Raw genomic sequence first — 20,017 nt, forward strand, 5'->3', positions numbered from 1 at the left:
CCCTGTCTCAACTCTCACTTGTGGTGACGGTACTGTCCCCTGTCTCAACTCTCACTTGTGGTGACGGTACTGTCCCCTGTCTCATCTCACACGTGTGTGTGTGGTGACGGTACTGTCCCCGTCTCATCTCACACGTGTGTGTGGTGACGGTACTGTTCCCCGTCTCATCTCACACGTGTGTGTGTAGTGACGGTACTGTCCCCCGTCTCATCTCAGGCGCGTGTGGTGATGCTGAAGGATGCTTGCTTCAGGTGGGGGCGAGCGCTGGCAACCACGAGACTGAGGTGGGTGCTGGTCTTCCCGTCTCCGGCAGCGGGCGGGGCCTCAGTGAGGCGGCCACCGTGGTCCTGTCTGCTCCACTGTGGCTACACACCGCCGCTAACACGGCCTCCGTGCACCACCCCCTGTGATCTAACCCCGTGGCACTGCGTAATTCAATCTTCCTTCTATTCCGTTGATGATTTGCCTCTCGTTTGAGTGCTCGTGTGCACTCGTAATAACATCCACTCAATCTACTCTCTCCTTCCTTTCAATTTTGATTTTGAGTGAAACTCTCTTTTCCCCTAAAAAAATAATTTCCAGCATTAAAAAAAGAAGCGAACACGACTGTGAATACGGAACATTTATTATAAGAGAATTTCATTGCCATCACCTGTGTTTAAAAATTTATAAACATTGGTCGTATTCCATTACTGATAAACATTAAAAATAAAACTACAGTCTGTCAGTGAGGAAAATAAAATCGTTCAAAATAACAACAAAAAGCGAACAAAACAACTTTTTAGAAGGTATGTGACGGTAACGAGGTACCTACGTACCTAAGACATGTGAAGGTATCATCACTAGTTTTGTGACGGTAACGAGGTACCTACGTACCTAAGACATGTGAAGGTATCATCACTAGTTTTGTGACGGTAACGAGGTACCTACATACCTAAGACATGTGAAGGTATCATCACTAGTTTTGTGACGGTAACGAGGTACCTACATACCTAAGACATATGAAGGTATCGTCATCACTAGTTCTGTGACGGTAACGAGGTACCTACATACCTAAGACATGTGAAGGTATCATCACTACTTTTGTGACGGTAACGAGGTAACTAGACACTTAAATAGAAAGGTTTCTAGGTACGTTATGTGACTGCTGCCAGCGTGAGTACTAAGATATTCTAGGAAGATAACACCGAGGGTCAGCTGTTGACTGGTAATGCAGCCGTATATGCTGCTCCTGCAGCCGCTGCTCACGCTACGTAAGATGCTGCTGGTGCTGCTGTTGACACTGAGTATGCTACTGCTGCTGCTCCTGCTTCTTTGTGTTACTGCTTCGGTTGATCCCTGCTTCTACTTGCCCGTTATTTCCATTGCTACTGCCCCTGCTAAGTGCCTGGTATTTCTGCTGTTCTGCTACTGTTCCTGCCTGCAGTTTTCACTGTTACTTCCCCTCTCCTACCTATCTGTTATTGCTGTTGTTTTCCCACTGTTCTTTTCTGTTATTTTCAGTAGTACCACTCCTGCTGCTTATTTGTTATTTATCTTGTTTTTATACTGTTCTTAAATGTTATTTCTAATGCTTTACTGTTCCTACCTGTTATTTCTATTGTTCAACTGTTCCTATCTGTTTCTATCTGTTATTTCTATTGTTCTTCCACTGTTCTTGCCTGTTACTGTTATTGTTCTTCCGTTCGTTTATTGTTCTTCCGTTCGTCTATTGTTCTTCCACTGTTCATGCCTGTTAATTCTATTGTTTCACTATTGCTACTTGTTATTTCTGTTCTTCTAATGTCCCTGTCTATTAATTCTATTGTTCTACTGTTCCCACCTGTATATTGTTCTTCCACTGTTTCTATCTGTTACTTCCATTGTTCTTCTACTGTTCCTATCTTTTAATTCTGTTGTTCTACTCTCCCTGCCTTTTAATTCTATTGTTCTACTGTTCCTACCAGTTACTTCTGTTCTTCTATTGTTCGTACCTGTTAATTCTATTGTGCTACTGTTCCCGCCATTTAATTCTGTTCCACTGTTCTTGCTTTTTAATGTTGTTGTTCTACTGTTCCTAACTGTTATTTCTGTAGTTCTGCTACTGACCCTGCCTGCTATTTCCACTGCTACTGCTGTCTGCTGTAATATCACTGCTATTGCTGTCTGCCTGTAATGTTTATATCACTGCTACTGCTGTCTGCCTGTAATGTTTATCACTGCTACTGCTGTCTGCCTGTAATGTTTATATCACTGCTACTGCTATCTGTTTGTAATGTTTATCACTGCTACTGCTGTCTGCAGGTTGTTTTCGAGTATTTCTGCTGCTGCCCAGAATTTATATAACGTCTACGAAAATTGCTCAGCAGCAGTGCCGACGACGGGACTGCCCTTTACTTCGGCAGTCTGTGGCCCTCCTCCTACAGTGCCCATGGTCCTGCTACAGTGTCAACTACCGGAGTGTCTGTGCCTCCGGTAGTGCCCCCTAGCCCTCCTACAGTGCCTATGGTCCTCCAGCAGTTCGCCTAGTCCTCCGGCAATGCCCTCCTTCAGTGCCCAAGGTCCTCCATCAGTGCCCAAGGTCATCCAGCAGTGCCCAAGGTCCTGCAGCAGTGCCCAAGGTCCTGCAGCAGTGCCCAAGGTCCTCCAGCAGTGCCCAAGGTCCTCCTCCAGCCTTTTCCTTTTATAGTTAACACCAATCGCCCCATTTATTGTCCAATTTTTATTTTTTTTATTCGTGGTTGTCGCAATCATCCCTGTGTTGTGCTTGCGTTCCAACTTACGTTTGTAAGAGTATTACGGCATGTTTAACTAGCAATTTAAACCTTGAAAGAGAGGTCTTTCATTCTCCACTTTCACTGAAAATTCCTCTCGTTGGATCTAAATATATTTTGGTTTGATGGTGTGTTATTCCGAGTATTGTATGAGTGTTAATCTTACCGCTATGTGACACACTTCAGTAAACCTATATCTTATTCTTTAAATAGTTGTAGTAGTTGTAGTAGTAGTAGTAGTAGTAGTAGTAGTAGTAGTAGTAGTTGTGGTAGTCGTAGTAGTAGTCGTAGTAGTAATAATAGCAGTAGTTGTAATAGTAGCAGTAACAGTAGTAGTGGTAATAGTAGTAGTAGTATTAGTAGTACTAGCATTATTAGTAGTATTAGCATTACTAGTAGTAGTAGTAGAAGTAGCAGAAATAATAAAAATATTTTTTACACATCCGTCTCCCACTCACGTAGGATCACCACAAGAATAAAAAATACTTTCACTGTCACTCATCCAATCACTGTCTTACCAGAAGCAAACTGACATCACAGTTGGGATGACTCTCCAAACATCCCCACTCCTCCTTCAGAGTGCAGCCTCAAGTTCGCCTAACCGGTTTCCCTGAATCCCTTCACAAATGTTACCTTGCTCACACTCCCACAGCACGTCAAGTAATAAAACTTACTTGACTCCACTCACTCCTAAAACACTCACAGAAGCCAATTAGATGTCCAAGCCCATAGAAATTAAAACTTTTGTTACCTCCTCCCTCTAACCTTTCCTAGAACAACTACTGCTCCTCCTTCCCTCTACCCCAGATTTATACGTCTTCCTAGACATCGTATTTGTCTCCATCCTCTATAAATGTCCAGACTACCCCAACATCCCCTCCTCAGCCCTCTGAATAATACTTTTGGTAGCTCCACAATTACTAATCTTCAAATATCGAATTCTCTATATAATATTCACAGCATAGCTTGTCCTCAAACAGACATCTCCACTGCCTCCAGTCTCTTCCTCGTTGCGATGTTTAAAATCCATGCTTCACACCGATGCAGAAATTTTGGTAACACTACAGTCTGGTACATTTTTTTCTCTTTACTTCCATGGATAAGGTTCTTTATCGCCACAGATACCTCAGTGCACCACACACTTTTTTCCCCTCGTCGCTTTTATGGTTCACTTCATCTTTCACAGACGCATCTGCCGACAAGTACAAAATATCTGAACACATTTACTTACTCTCTACTCCCTCCCTCTAGTCTTTCATTGCCTAAATTTTTTGTTGCTCTCATCACCTCGCTCTTTCCTATCATTCTTTTACATTTCCTCACAAATTTCTTCACCAACCTTAGCAACTTCTCTTCAGCATCTCCCGAAGCACCGTGTCATCGGCAAAAAGCAACTGTGACAACTCCCACTGTGCATCAGATTCGTTATCTTTCAATCTCACACCTCTCCCACCCCAGAGTTCAATGCTTTTACAACCCCATCTATAAATACGTTAAACAACCATGGTACCATCACACTTTCCCATCTACATATCTTAATCTGAGCCCCACCTATTCTCACAAAAGTCTATTAACTGCTTTAAATAAGCTACCATGTATTCCATACATTTGCTACATCTGCCACATTGCTTCCTTCCCGCCCTATTACATGCCTTTCCTAAATAAATAAATGCAACAAAATGTTTGTTTCTTACCTTTATCTAACATTTTTTTCACTTACATTACTGAATGTTAATATCTGGTGTACACATTCCTTACCTTTCCTAAAACCTTCTTTTCAATCTGCAATTCTATGCTCTGTCTTACCTTTATTCCTGTCAATAATAACTTTCCCATACATTTTACCAGGTATACTCAACAGGCTTATTTCCCTATAATTCTTACTCTTTCCTTTTATACAGAGGAACCATCCACGCTCTCTGCCAGTCCCCTGGTACCTTCTCTACCTTCATATATATACCGGACAAAGATATCAACCATCTTATCTGACCCAGCTGTCTTATCCCACTACCTCCCCCACACATCTGGCTCTCTCTCATCCCTGCACGATTTTATACCTCCCTGACCAATATATGAACTGAAGTGTCAATTTATTTAGTTTTTCTTAATTCCCCAAAAGGGTAGAATTGTATATCCATTTCTCTCTCTCTCTCTCTCTCTCTCTCTCTCTCTCTCTCTCTCTCAGACGAGACATCAGCACAGCTCAGTTCCTGTAACCACAAATAATTCAATAGGAAATCACAGTCACATTCTCCTTGCAGGTCCTCTGTCAGGACGATGTTCACTTCTCTGAGGTCGTTCTTACCTTCTGGATTCTCTTGCACCGCTTTCCTGCTTCTTTGTGTGTTCACCCTGTTCGCTGCTCCTTCACACGTTCACCCTGTTCCCTGCTCTCTCATACGTTCACCCCGTTCATTGCTCTCTCATACGTTCACCCTGTTCACTGCTCTCTCAAACGTTCACCCTGTTCACTGTTCTCTCATACGTTCACCCTGTTCACTGCTCTCTCATATGTTCACCCTGTTCACTACTCTCTCATGACTCGATTGCAAACAATGACAAACAATAACACGATTGCAAACAAACCATACCATGGGCGGGGTTAGAACCCGCGATCAGAGAGTCTCAAAACTCCAAACCGTCGCGGGTTCTACCCCGCCCGTGGTATGCTTTGCTCTCTCATACGTTCCTTCAGCCGACGAGGAACTATTCCTTCACTGTCATACATTCTTTCTCTCAAATCTTTGCGTATTTCTGTGTCGCACAGCGTTTTGTAAACATATAACTCCTGTCAATTTACACATCTCTTTGGATGACATATACCTTTCTTTGGTTGACATATACTTCTCTTTGACATATACCTCTCTTTGGTTGACATACGCCTCTCTTTGGTTGACATACTTCTCTTTGGTTGACATACACCTCTCTTTGGTTGACATACACCTCACTTTGGTTGACATACACCTCACTTTGGTTGACATACACCTCTCATTGGTTGACATAAACTTATCTTTAGTTGACATACAACTCTCTTTGACTAACATACAACTCTCTTTGGTTGACATACAATTCTCTTTGGTTGACATGCACCTCTCTCTGGTTGACATATACTTACCTTTGGTTAACATACAACTCTCTTTGGATGACATACAACTCTCATTGGTTGACATACAACTCTCTTTGGATGACATATAACTCTCTTTGGTTAACATACAACTCTCTTTGGTTGACATACAACTCTCTTTGGTTGACATACAACTCTCTTTGGATGACATATAACTCTCTTTGGTTAACATACAACTCTCTTTGGTTGACATACAACTCTCTCTGGTTGACATACAACTCTCTTTGGTTGACATACAACTCTCTTTGGATGACATATAACTCTCTTTGGTTAACATACAACTCTCTTTGGTTGACATACAACTCTCTCTGGTTGACATACAACTCTCTTTGGATGACATATAACTCTCTTTGGTTAACATACAACTCTCTTTGGTTGACATATAACTCTCTTTGGTTGGCATACAACTATCTTTGGTTGACATACAACTATCTTTGGCTGGCCTACAACTATCTTTGGTTGACATAGAACTATCTTTGGTCGACATACAACTCTCTTTGGTTGACAGAACTATCTTTGGTTGACATACAACTCTCTTTGGTTGACATAGAATTATCTTTGGTTGACATACAACTATCTTTGGTTGACATATAACTATCTTTGGTTGACATACAACTATCTTTGGTTGACATACAACTATCTTTGGTTGATATAGAATTATCTTTGGTTGACATACAGCTATCTTTGGTTGACATACAACTCTCTTTGGTTGACATAGAACTATCTTTGGTTGACGTACAACTATCTTTGGTTGACATATAACTATCTTTGGTTGACATACAACTATCTTTGGTTGACATAACTATCTTTGGTTGACATACAACTATCTTTGGTTGACATAACTATCTTTGGTTGACATACAACTATCTTTGGTTGACATAGAACTATCTTTGGTTGACGTACAACTATCTTTGGTTGACATATAACTATCTTTGGTTGACATACAACTATCTTTGGTTGACATAACTATCTTTGGTTGACATACAACTATCTTTGGTTGACATACAACTCTCTTTGGTTGACATACAACTATCTTTGGTTGACATAACTATCTTTGGTTGACATACAACTATCTTTGGTTGACATACAACTATCTTTGGTTAACATACAACTATCTTTGGTTGACATAACTATATTTGGTTGACATACAACTATCTTTGGTTGACATACAACTCTCTTTGGTTGACATACAACTATCTTTGGTTGTTAGGTAAGACATATATGCAACAGTTAGCTTTATTCCGAAACGTTTCGCCTACACAGTAGGCTTCTTCAGTCGAATACAGAAAGTAGGCAGGAACAGTAGAGATGTGAAGACGATGTAATCAGTCCATCACCCTTGAAGTCGTAGAATTTGAGGTTGTCAGTCCCTCAGCCTGGAGAAGTTCAGTTCCATAGTCAGGAACTATCTTTGGTTGACATACAACTATCTTTGGTTGACATGTAACTATCTTTGGTTGACATACAGCTGTCTTTGGTTGACATATAACTATCTTTGGTTGACATACAACTATCTTTGGTTGGCATACAACTATCTTTGATTGACATACAACTATCTTTGGTTGACATACAACTATCTTTGGTTGGCATACAACTATCTTTGGTTGGCATACAACTATCTTTGGTTGGCATACAACTATCTTTGGTTGACATACAACTATCTTTGGTTGACATACAACTATCTCTGGTTGACATAAACAACTATCTTTGGTTGACATAAACAACTATTTACTTGCTTTAAAACAAATCCAGAATTTCATAAACATTTCATTAACATTCACTTTTAAAACAAAAAATTTCACTGTGAAGCTTATATTTCTTAATAGGTAATGCCTCCCTCCCTCCTTCCTTCCTTCCTTTTCCTCCTTCCCTTCCCTTCTTCCTTCCCTCCCTCTTTCATCCCTTCCATTCCCTCCCTCCCTCCCTTCCCTCCTTCCTCCCTTCCCTTCCCTCCCTCCTTCCTTCCCTCTTGCACATCTTTCCTGGGTTGCTTCACGAGTTCCTGAAGCCACCCACTCATCTCCCCCACCATCCCCTCTTCTCACATCCCACTACTAATTCTTCCCTTCCTCTCCATTACTCTTTCTTCCCTTCCTTCCTATTACTCTTTCTTTCCCTTCCTCCCCATTACTCTTTCTTCCCTTCTTCCCCATAACTCTTTCTTCACGTCCTCCCCATTACTCTTCCTCTCCCCACCACAACCACCCATCCCCACACCTCACCCTACATCATCTCTACCCCCTCCCGTTCCCCCACCACCTCCGCAGTTCTTCCTTCCAACCTCTTCCCATCAACCTTTCAGTCTCTTATTCTCCCCTCCCCAACTATTCTCACACCTTCCTTTCCCCATCTCCCCACCCTCGTACCATGTTTTTCGCCCTCCCCACCTCGTCTCCCCCTCACGTCACCTACAGATGACACACACTTCCCTCCAGGGGAAACACAGACATATATTCACATTCTCTGCTCCGTTTATGTCTCAAGATTTTGGAGAAAGACATAATTACTAATGTCTTGTATTACTTATATCTGGTGTTATGTCTGGTATTACTTATGTCCGGCATTATGTCTGGCATTAGTTTTGTCTGGTATTACTTATATCTGGTATTACTTATGTCTAATATTACTTTTTTCGGTATTTAAATTGTGCACTGAGAGAAATACTGTCTCTTTACTCTGGTGTAGATCAGTTTGTTAATTATAGTGTTACTGGAGTTAGTGTTGTTACTGGTGGTGGCGGATATGTTGTTACTGGTGGTGATGGTGGTGGTAATGATGTTACTGGTGTTGGTAACGATGTTACTGGTGTTGGTAACGATGTTACTGGTGGTGGTAATGATGTTACTAGTGGTGGCGGTGTTGTTACTGGTGTTGGTAACGATGTTACTGGTGGTGTTGTTACTGGTGTTGGTAACGATGTTACTGGTGTTGGTAACGATGTTACTGGTGGTGTTGTTACTGGTGTTGGTAACGATGTTACTGGTGGTGGCGGTGTTGTTACTGGTGTTGGTAACGATGTTACTGGTGGTGCTGTTACTGGTGTTGGTAACGATGTTACTGGTGGTGTTGTTACTGGTGTTGGTAACGATGTTACTGGTGGTGGTGGTGTTGTTACTGGTAACGATGTTACTGGTGGTGTTGTTACTGGTGTTGGTAACGATGTTACTGGTGGTGTTGTTACTGGTGTTGGTAACGATGTTACTGGTGGTGTTGTTACTGGTGTTGGTAACGATGTTACTGGTGGTGGTGGTGTTGTTACTGGTGTTGGTAACATTTCCGTCTACACAGATCTTTTAAAACGTTGTCTTAGGAATATCTGGTTCAGCGAGGTTCAACAGCTCTAGCAGCAGCGCCGAGATATCACTTCAAATGACCCTCCCGCCTGCTACCAGTCCTCAAGCTTAGTTAATCAGTTAACACGTTATTTAGTTCAGTAGTTAACTGCTTAGCGAACGTTATCTGGGTGAAACTTAGGTGGGTTAGATTAGGTTAGGTTTATTTAGCCTAGATAAAGTTAGGTTAGGTTAGGTTTAGCAAAGTTAGATGAAGGTAATGGTTGGTACACGTTAATACGGTCACATTCAGTTAGGATAGAAACCACTGCACCGTCTCCACCTATTCTCTAAAAGGACGGCTTGTAGCTGCCCTATCCCCACCCATCCTTCAAAACAATGGGTTGTAACTCCACCATCTCCCCACCCATTCTTCAAGAAAACGTGCTGTAACTACCATCCTCACCAATCCTTCAAAGAATCCACTGGCGCAAAACTCAACTTAACCTCAGAAATCGTCGAAAGATTTAAATATACATATCCCACTTGTTTCTATTCTCAATGAAGACAACACACAGTGTTCCATATCTTGTATTCACAAAGTAATGTTCCACACAGTAGCGTGCTGAGAGTCCCAAATCTCTAAAACATTGAAATATCGAGGAATTCTCCCTAATGCGAGGCGATGTAGCCTTGTTGTTCTCTATCAAATTTAACACAACTCCAATCATATTAACCTGATTAGAGGATTAACACTGAGTTGTTGCAGGAGGAGAGACGTAGAGGGAGATACAGTGTAATGTTACCCCGCGAGACCGGAGGAAGGTTAGGTAAGGTTTTTCAGGTGTTTCTTGACACGAGGTCTTAGTCATATGATGACCCACAGCTGGAGCTTTAGCTCACCTGGCCGAGGCCTTCTGCTGGCTTACCGGTCCACCCACTTTAAAAATTATGGAGGAGGACTTGTGAACATGATGCTGGGTGTAGGGTTAGTTACCAGCTGTCAAAGGCAATTGTCGATAGACACTAGGGTGGTACTGACCACGTGTAGGGTAGTACTGCCCACGTGTAGGGTGGCAATGACCACGTGTAGGGTGGTAATGACCGCGTGTAGGGTGGTAATACCACGTGTAGGGTCAGCACGCTGCGGTCAGAGGTCACGTTTGGTCACTGTCTGGGAATTAACGTAGGGTGTTACTGAGCACCATGGCTTGCTGTAGTGCTTTGGAATCTCAGGTTAAAATGTTGAAGAAGGAGGTTCTACTTCTTCAGGAGGAAAATATGAGGCTGAAGCTTCACCTAGATGGGTTTGGGAGTGAGTGTGAGATGGTGGGAGCTGGTGAGGAGAAGGTTACCAGCAGTGAGCTAAAGAGTAGCAGCCGCTTTAAGTGGCAAGTGGTTCATAGTTCAGGAAGAAGGAAGATGAGGAAGGTTAATAGAGAAGATGTGAAGGTAGGAAATCGATTCTCTGTTCTCCAGGACGAGTGTACTTCAGTAGTTATTGAGGCTAAAGGTACCACTGACTCCCCTGCTAATCAAGGTAAGAATATTCTAATTGTAGGAGATTCTCAGGTAAGATATATGGACAGTGCTTTCGTAACAGAGACAGGAAGGTCAGACAGAGGGTGTGCCTCACAGGAGCTGGTGTTGGTGACATAGCAGGTTGGATAATATTAAGACAGGTATTGGGAACAAGCCCATTATCTGTCTTAGTGCTGGTGGAAATGACATTAGGAAGGGCAGGAGACAGGAGCTGCTGGATAAGTACAGGTCAGCCATAGAAGCTGTCAGGTCTAAGGGAAGGATCCCAATCATATATAGCATCTTGCCTAGAAAGGGAGTGGGCAATGAATGGATGTCTAGGGCAATTGGTATAAATTGCTGGCAAGACAGGTACTGCAAGAAAATTGCAATCCCATTCATTAATAACTGGGACAAATTCTATGGCAAACGTAATATGTATGCAAGAGATGGGGTTCATCTCTCTGGAGTTGGAGTGGTTGCATTAGCCAATTCGATTGAGGGGGTCATTGATGACTTGTCTAGGAATTTAAACTGATAGATTATAGAGGTATGGGTGTTTGTGAGAAACAATCAGGCTGCAGTATTAGCATTGAAAACATCAGATATTACCAGGATACCTCAGGGATATATTTAAAAGTCAATATTCAAAATTAAGTTGATAGTAAAGGCAAAACAACTGCTCAACAAACAAAGAAAGATAGTAAAGGGCAATGAGTGACTAGCTCCCTTAAGGTTTACTATGCAAATAGCAGGAGTCTAAGAAATAAGATAGATGAGCTAAGATTACTTGCAAGTGCAGGTAATATAGATATTATTGCTATAACAGAGACCTGGTTCAACTTGAAAGATAGAGAAATGCCTTCTGAATGCAACAAACAGGGCTATCAACTATTCCACACTGATAGGGTCAACAGGAAGGGTGGTGGAGTGGCGATGTATGTCAGAGATAATTTAAATTGTTGTGTTAGACAAGATGTAAGATTAGAAACATAGGACGCAGAATCTGTTTGGCGACAGTTTCTCGAAGGTCATGAAAAATTAATTTTGGGTGTGATTTACAGGCCCCCAAAACCTTGGAAGGGAGTGCGGTAAGCTGCAATGGGACGAAATTCATAAGGCTTCTAGATATGAAAATGTTGTGTTAATGGGAGATTTTAACTTTATACAAATTGATTGGAACAGTGTGACAGGAAATCTTGAGTCTAGTGACTTTTTTGATACAGTTCAAGACTGCTTTTCAAAACAGTCTCTGACAGAACCAACTAGAGGAAACAATCTTCTTAACTTAGTTCTTGCCAACAAAGAATCACTAGTTAATAATCTTGAGGTTAGTGATGCGCTAGAGAAAAGCGATCACAAATCACTTAGTTTCAATATATCATGGAATTACCCAGAGAACTGCAGTCAAGTTGCTCTCCCAGATTTCCACTTGGCCGACTTCATGGGTATGAAAAATTACCTGGGTGGGCTAAACTGGGATGACCTTAATATGTGTCAGGTAGGTAGGATTGGTAGCCAATATGACGTATTTCAGAGCATAGTGCTGGCTGCCCAGACGACTTTTGTCCCGAATAGGGAAATTAGATCTAACAAAAATTATCCCAAATGGATAAACAATACATTAAAATATCTCACTGGTCAAAAGAGAGGCATATACAGGCGTATCAAAAGAGGGGATGGGTAGTTAAGAAATCAATATATTTAATTAGAAATAAAAAAAAGGAATAAGAAAAGCAAAAAGGGATTACTAGGCTAAAGTCGCAAGGGATTCGAAGACTAACCCAAAAGGGTTCTTTCAGGTATACAGAAGTAAGATTAGGGACAAGATAGGCCCACTTAAAAGTAACTCAGATCAGATCACTGACAGTGATAAGGAAACGTGTGAACTTTTCATTACCTACTTCCTCTCAGTTTTTACTCAGGAAGATACTAGCGAAATTCCAGAAATAATAAATTATGTAGAACAGGACGATAAACTATGCACAATTAGGGTAACTAGTGATATGGTTCTCAGACAAATAGAGAAATTAAAACCTAACAACTCCCCAGGCCCTGATGAACTGTTTGCAAGGGTTTTAAAGGAATGTAAAGAGGAACTTAGCATACCTTTGGCTAATCTTTTCAATATATCACTACAAACTGGCATAGTGCCAGACAAGTGGAAAATGGCAAATGTAATACGTATTTACAAGGCAGGTGACAGGTCCTTAGCTTCGAACTATAGACCAATAAGCCTTACCTCCATAGTTGATAAATTTATAGAATCAATAATTGCCGAAGCAATTCGTAGTCATCTTGAAAGGCATAAATTGATTAATGACTCAGCACGGTTTTACAAAGGAGCGTTCCTGTCTTACGAATTTGCTTTCTTCACTAAGGTGTTTGAGGAGGTAGATCATGGTATTGAATATGATATTGTGTATATGGACTTCAGTAAGGCTTCTGATAGAGTTCCACATCAGAGGCTGTTGAGAAAACTTAAAACACACAGAATAGGAGGAATTTTTTTCCTGGCTAGAGACATGACTGACAAATAGGCAGCAGAGAGTTTGCATAAATGAGGAGAAATCAGAATGGGGGTACATCACAAGCGGTGTTCCACAGGGGTCAGTGTTGAGCCCGTTGTTGTTCATAATCTACATAAACGACATAGATGAGCGAATAAATAGCGACATAAGCAAATTTGCTGATGATACGATGATACGTCCAATTCATTCTAATGAGGACATTAGAGCACTCCAGAATGATTTGAACAGACTGATGCAATGGTCGGAGAAGTGGCAGACGCAGTTTAGTATAGACATATGCAAAGTTCTAAATGTTGGACAGGAAAATAACCATGTCACATATAAACTAAATAATGTAGATCTTAATATTAAAGATTGCGAAAAAGATTTAGGAGTTCTGGTTAGCAGTAATCTGAAACCAAGACAACAGTGCATAAGTGTTCGTAATGAAGCTAACAGAATTCTTGGCTTCATAGCAAGAAGTATAAATAATAGAAGTCTTCAAGTTGTTCTTCAACTCTACATATCTTTGGTTAGGCCTCATTTAGATTATGCTGCTCAGTTTTGGTCACCGTATTACAGAATGGATATAAATGCTCTGGAAAACGTACAAAGGAGGATGACAAAGTTGATCCCATGTATCAGAAATCTTCCCTATGAGGATAGACTGAGGGCCCTGAATCTGCACTCTCTAGAAAGACGTAGAATTAGGGGGGATATGATTGAGGTGTATAAATGGAAAACAGGTATTAATAAAGGGGATGTATATAGTGTGCTAAAAATATCTAACATAGACAGGACTCGCAGCAATGGTTTTTAATTGGAAAAATTCAGATTCAGGAAGGATATAGGAAAGCACTGGTTTGGTAATAGAGTTGTGGATGAGTGGAACAAACTCCCGAGTACCGTCATAGAAGCTAAGACATTGTGTAGTTTTAAAAATAGGTTGGGTAAATGCATGAGTGGGTGTGGGTGGGTGTGAGTTGGACCTGACTAGCTTGTGCTACTAGGACGGATGCCGTGCTCCTCCCTTAAGTGACGTGTCTGACCTCACTAGGTCAAGGCACTGGCTTAAGCCGGTGGGAGAATTGGACCTGCCTCGCATAGGCCAGTAGGCCTGTTGCAGTGTTCCTTCTCATGTTCTTACGTGTAGGGTAGTACTGACCACGTGTATGGTGGTACTGACGACGTGAAGGATGGTGCTGACCACGTGTAGGTGGTACTAACATCGTGTACGATGGTACTGACCACGTGTAGTGTGATACTGACCACGTGTAGTGTGGTACTGACGACGTATTGGATGGTACTGACCACGTGTAAGGTGGTACTAACAACATGTAGGTTGGTACTGATCACGTGTAGCGTTGTACTGACCATGTGGAGGTGGTATTAATAACGTATAGGGTGGTACTGACCACGTATAGGGTTGTACTGACCACGTATAGGGTGGTACTGACCAAGTGTAGTGTAATACTGACCATGTGTAGTGTGGTACTGACTACGTGTAGTGTGGTATTGACGACGTGTAAGGTGGTACTGACAACGTGTCGTACCAACAGAAACGTGCCCCACACACTGAGCTTTGTCTACACAAGTAGGGTAACCCCTACCGCGCCTATTCACTGCTGGATCAACCAGGTTGTTGCTGCTAGCGCTTGAAGCATGTAATACATACTGCCAAGAATAGAGGCAACACAAGTTGATGAGACGTGAAAGACCTGCGGACCACATGCGGGTAGCACGCGCAGGACATGCGGGGGACATGCGCAGGACATGCGGGGGACATGCGGGGGACATGCGCAGGACATGCGGAGGACATGCGCAGGACATGCGGAGGACATGCGGGGGACATGCGCAGGACATGCGGGTAACATGCGGGGGACATGCGCAGGACATGCGGGTAACATGCGGGGGACATGCGCAGGACATGCGGGGGACATGCGGGGGACATGCGCAGGACATGCGCTGGGACATGCGCAGGACATGCGGGGGACATGCGCAGAACATGCGGGGGACATGTGCAGGGCATGCGGGGAACATGCGCAGGACATGCGGGGGACATAAGCAGGACATGCGCGGGACATGTGCAGGACATGCGGGGGGTCATGCACAGGACATGCGAGGAACATGCGGGGGACATGTGCAGGACATGCGGGGGGGCATGTAGGGGGACATGCGGGGGGACATGTAGGGGAACATGCAGATGGACATGCGGGGGGACATGTAGGGGGACATGCGGGGGACATGTAGGGGGACATGCGGGGGGACATGTAGGGGGACATGTGGGGGGACATGTAGGGAGACATGCGGGGGGACATGTAGGGGGACATGCGGGGGGACATGTGGGGGGACATGTAGGGGGACATGCGGGGGACATGTAGGGGGACATGTAGGGGGACATGCGGGGGGACATGCGGGGGGACATGTAGGGGGACATGCGGGGGGACATGCGGGGGGACATGCGGGGGGACATGTAGGGGGACATGCGGGGGGACATGTAGGGGGACATGTAGGGGGACATGCGGGGGGACATGCGGGGGGACATGTAGGGGGACATGCGGGGGACATGAAGGGGGACATGTAGGGGGACATGTAGGGGGACATGCAGGGGGGGAAATGTAGGGGGACATGCGGGGGGACATGTAGGGGGACATGCGGGGGACATTAAGGGGGATATGTAGAGGGACATGCGGGGGGACATGTAGGGGACATGCAGGGGGACATGCGGGAGACATGTAGGGGGACATGCGGGGGGGGACATGCGGGGGGACATGTAGGGGACATGCGAGGGACATGAAGGGGGACATGTAGGGGACATGTAGGGGGATATGCAGGGGGACATGCGGGGGACATGAAGGGGGACATGTAGGGGGACATGTAGGGGGACATGCGGGGGGACATGTAGGGGGACATGTGGGGGACATGTAGGGGGACATGCGGGGGGACATGTAGGGGGACATGCGGGGGGGACATGTAGGGGGACATGCGGGGGGACATGTAGGGGGACATGCGGGGGGACATGCGGGGGGACATGCGGGGGACATGAAGGGGGACATGTAGGGGGACATGCGGGGGGACATGCAGGGGGACATGCGGGGGACATGCTAGAAGAGTTGACGCAGCTTCTGGAGAGGAAAGAGAATGATTTCTTAAGTCGTAATGAAGGAAAAATTGTCACAGGAAATGGAGGACAAAGAGGAGGAGGAAAGACGGAGACTACGAGAAAGAAGAAGAGGTAAAAGAAAGAAAAAGAAGAAGAAAAGGAAGAAGGAGACTAAAGATAGAAGCAGAAAATAAGTCAATAAGGTAGACATCTTGCCAAGTCTCACATTAATCATGTTTGTCTGGAATAAAAATGTTCAACGCGCGACCTGAAGTTTCTACGTCGTTCATCTTCTCGTTAAACTGACACTCCCAATGTTCAGACTTAGTAGTCTCTGGTGTTCAGACTTAGTAGTCTCTGGTGTTCAGACTTAGTGGTCTCTGGTGTTCAGACTTAGTGGTCTCTGGTGTTCAGACTTAGTGGTCTCTGGTGTTCAGACTTAGTAGTCTCTGGTGTTCAGACTTAGTAGTCTCTGGTGTTCAGACTTAGTGGTCTCTGGTGTTCAGACTTAGTGGTCTCTGGTGTTCAGACTTAGTGGTCTCTGGTGTTCAGACTTAGTAGTCTCTGGTGTTCAGACTTAGTAGTCTCTGGTGTTCAGACTTAGTGGTCTCTGGTGTTCAGACTTAGTGGTCTCTGGTGTTCAGACTTAGTAGTCTCTGGTGTTCAGACTTAGTAGTCTCTGGTGTTCAGACTTAGTAGTCTCTGGTGTTCAGACTTAGTGGTCTCTGGTGTTCAGACTTAGTAGTCTCTGGTGTTCAGACTTAGTAGTCTCTGGTGTTCAGACTTAGTAGTCTCTGGTGTTCAGACTTAGTAGTCTCTGGTGTTCAGACTTAGTAGTCTCTGGTGTTCAGACTTAGTGGTCTCTGGTGTTCAGAATTAGTAGTCTCTGGTGTTCAGACTTAGTAGTCTCTGGTGTTCAGACTTAGTAGTCTCTGGTGTTCAGACTTAGTAGTCTCTGGTGTTCAGACTTAGTGGTCTCTGGTGTTCAGACTTAGTGGTCTCTGGTGTTCAGACTTAGTGGTCTCTGGTGTTCAGACTTAGTGGTCTCTGGTGTTCAGACTTAGTGGTCTCTGGTGTTCAGACTTAGTGGTGGTATAAACCTTGGTAATAAATACCGACAAGTAAGCAAACACTATGACACATTTATTAGAAAACGTTTCGGTCCTGGGACCTTGATCACTTCTAACATACAGAGGTAGAAAGACATTATATATATAGGCGGAGAGTGAGGTGTGACGCACGTGATCTGAGGAATGTCATAAGAACATAAGAATGGAGGAACACTGTAGAAGGCCTACTGGCCCATGCGAGGCAGGTCCTTATCAAAACAACCTCTACCTATGATGAGGACGGGTAGACGATGAAATCATGTGACTCCTGTGTTGTTGGGTTGGTGGTGCACCACTACTCTCTGGTGTTCAGACTTACTACTTTCTGGTGTTCAGACTTAATACTCTCTGGTGTTCAGACTTACTACTCTCTGGTGTTCAGACTTAATACTCTCTGGTGTTCAGACTTAGTACTCTCTGGTGTTCAGATTTAGTACTCTCTGGTGTTCAGACTTAGTACTCTTTGGGGTTCAGACTTAGTACTCTCTGGTGTTCAGACTTAGTAGTCTCTGGTGTTCAGACTTAGTACTCTCTGGAGTTCAGACTTACTACTCTCTGGTGTTCAGATTTAGTACTCTCTGGTGTTCAGACTTGCTACTCTCTGGTGTTCAGACTTACTAGCATATGGACACAAAAGTATATACATTGCAAGCACATACGCCAAATATATGCTGCTGTATCGAATTATACGCAGTACACCAAAAATATTAATTTACGCAGTACTCAAGGAACGCGTGATCGAGCACACACATGACGTGAATTATACGATATATATTCGTTTTTAAAGACGCAATATACTCAGCTTGTATACAGGCAAAATACTCAGCTGATATATGAAGCATACCAAGCAGGTATATCTTCAAGTTAGTACTGCAAGAAAGGTATAAAATACCGACAATATGAAAGTTAAGACACATGTGCAACATCTGGATATCTTTATTGTAGTAGACGTTTCGCCATCCAGTGGCTTTATCAATACAGATTCTAGGACATAATAGGAAGACAGTAGAACTATATACAAAAGATGAGGTAATCAGTCCCTCGGCCTTGGAGTTAGTGTTCACAGCATCGTGGTGGAGGAGAATCTGGAGCTGTGAACACTAACTCCAAGGCCGAGGGACTGATTACCTCATCTTTTGTATATAGTTCTACTGTCTTCCTATTATGTCCTAGAATCTGTATTGATAAAGCCACTGGATGGCGAAACGTCTACTACAATAAAGATATCCAGATGTTGCACATGTGTCTTAACTTTCATATTGTCGGTATTTTATACCTTTCTTGCACAACTTGTCAGACACTGCAACATCATGGAATCTTGGTTCAGAGGACATCTACAAGACCTTCACTGCTGCTGCAACTACCCCATCTCTTTGGGAAGGACCTACTTCCACTGGGGAATCCCGCCTACCAGTGACTTTGCCCTCGTCTGCTGCCCGTCCCTATCCACTGACGCCTATATAAACCACCAGTCTTCTTGTCTTTGCTCCAGATTCTCCTCCCCCACGATGCTGTGAACACTAACTCCAAGGCCGAGGGACTGATTACCTCATCTTTTGTATATAGTTCTACTGTCTTCCTATTATGTCCTAGAATCTGTATTGATAAAGCCACTGGATGGCGAAACGTCTACTACAATAAAGATATCCAGATGTTGCACATGTGTCTTAACTTTCAAGTTAGTACTGTAATAAGCTGCATCTCAGCGTGGAGAGGGAGCCTTTTAAAGGGAAGTAAGCTTTTTAAAGGGAAGGAAGCCTTTATGGGAAGGAAGCCTTTTATGGGAAGGAAACTTTTATGGGAAGGAAGAATTTTATGGGAAGGAAGCTTTTATGGGAAGGAAGCCTTAATGGGAATTAAGGCTTTATGGGAAGGAAACTTTTAAGGGAAGGAAGCCTTTAAGGGAAGGAAGCCTTTTATGGGAAGAAAACTTTTAAGGGAAGGAAGCCTTTTATGGGAAGGAAACTTTTATGGGAAGGAAGCCTTAAATGGGAAGGAAGCTTTTATGGGAAGGAAGCTTTTATGGGAGGGAAGCCTTTTATGGGAAGGAAGCCTTAAATGGGAAGGAAGCTTTTATGGGAAGGAAGCTTTTTATGGGAAGGAAGTTTTTATGGGAAGGAAGTTTTTATGGGAAGGAAGCTTCTATGGGAAGGAAACCTTTTATGGAAAGGAAGCTTTTATGGGAAGGAAGCCTTTTATGGAAAGGAAGCTTTTATGGGAAGGAAGCCTTTTATGGAAAGGAACCCTTTATGGGAAGAAAGCCTTTTATGGGAAGGAAGCCTTTTATGGGAAGGAAGCCTTTATGGGAAAGAAGCCTTTTGTGGGAAGTAAGTCTTTTATGGGAAGGAAGCCTTTTATGAGAAGGAAGCCTTTTATGGAAAGGAAGCCTTATTGGAAGGAAGCCTTTTGTGGGAAGGAAGCCTTTTATGGGAAGGAAGCCTTTTATGGGAAGAAAGATTTAAGGGAATTAAGACTTTATAGGAAGGAAGCCTTTAAGGGAAAGAAGCCTTTTAAGGGGATGAAAAGGAGGAAGCCTTGAAGGGGTAGGGAGCCTTTAAGGATCGGGAACCACTAGCGACAGGGATTCTTTAAAGGAGCACTAAGTGAGGGGTGACGGCAGAGAAA

The 20,017-nt window shown here is 43.5% G+C and overlaps 1 protein-coding gene across 1 annotated transcript in view; it reads left to right on the forward strand.

The window, feature by feature from the left end:
• Positions 1-319: 319 nt before the first annotated feature.
• The window catches only part of LOC128688792 (protein O-mannosyl-transferase TMTC1), a 669,456-nt gene continuing 649,758 nt past the window's right edge, over positions 320-20,017 (forward strand). Inside the window, exon 1 of the mRNA XM_070085424.1 lies at positions 320-429. The gene's annotated coding sequence lies outside the window, so the exon portion shown is untranslated. The remainder of the gene's footprint in view (positions 430-20,017) is intronic.

This window comes from Cherax quadricarinatus, chromosome 16 (genome assembly GCF_038502225.1).
Source record: "Cherax quadricarinatus isolate ZL_2023a chromosome 16, ASM3850222v1, whole genome shotgun sequence".
NCBI classification, from domain to species: domain Eukaryota; kingdom Metazoa; phylum Arthropoda; class Malacostraca; order Decapoda; family Parastacidae; genus Cherax; species Cherax quadricarinatus.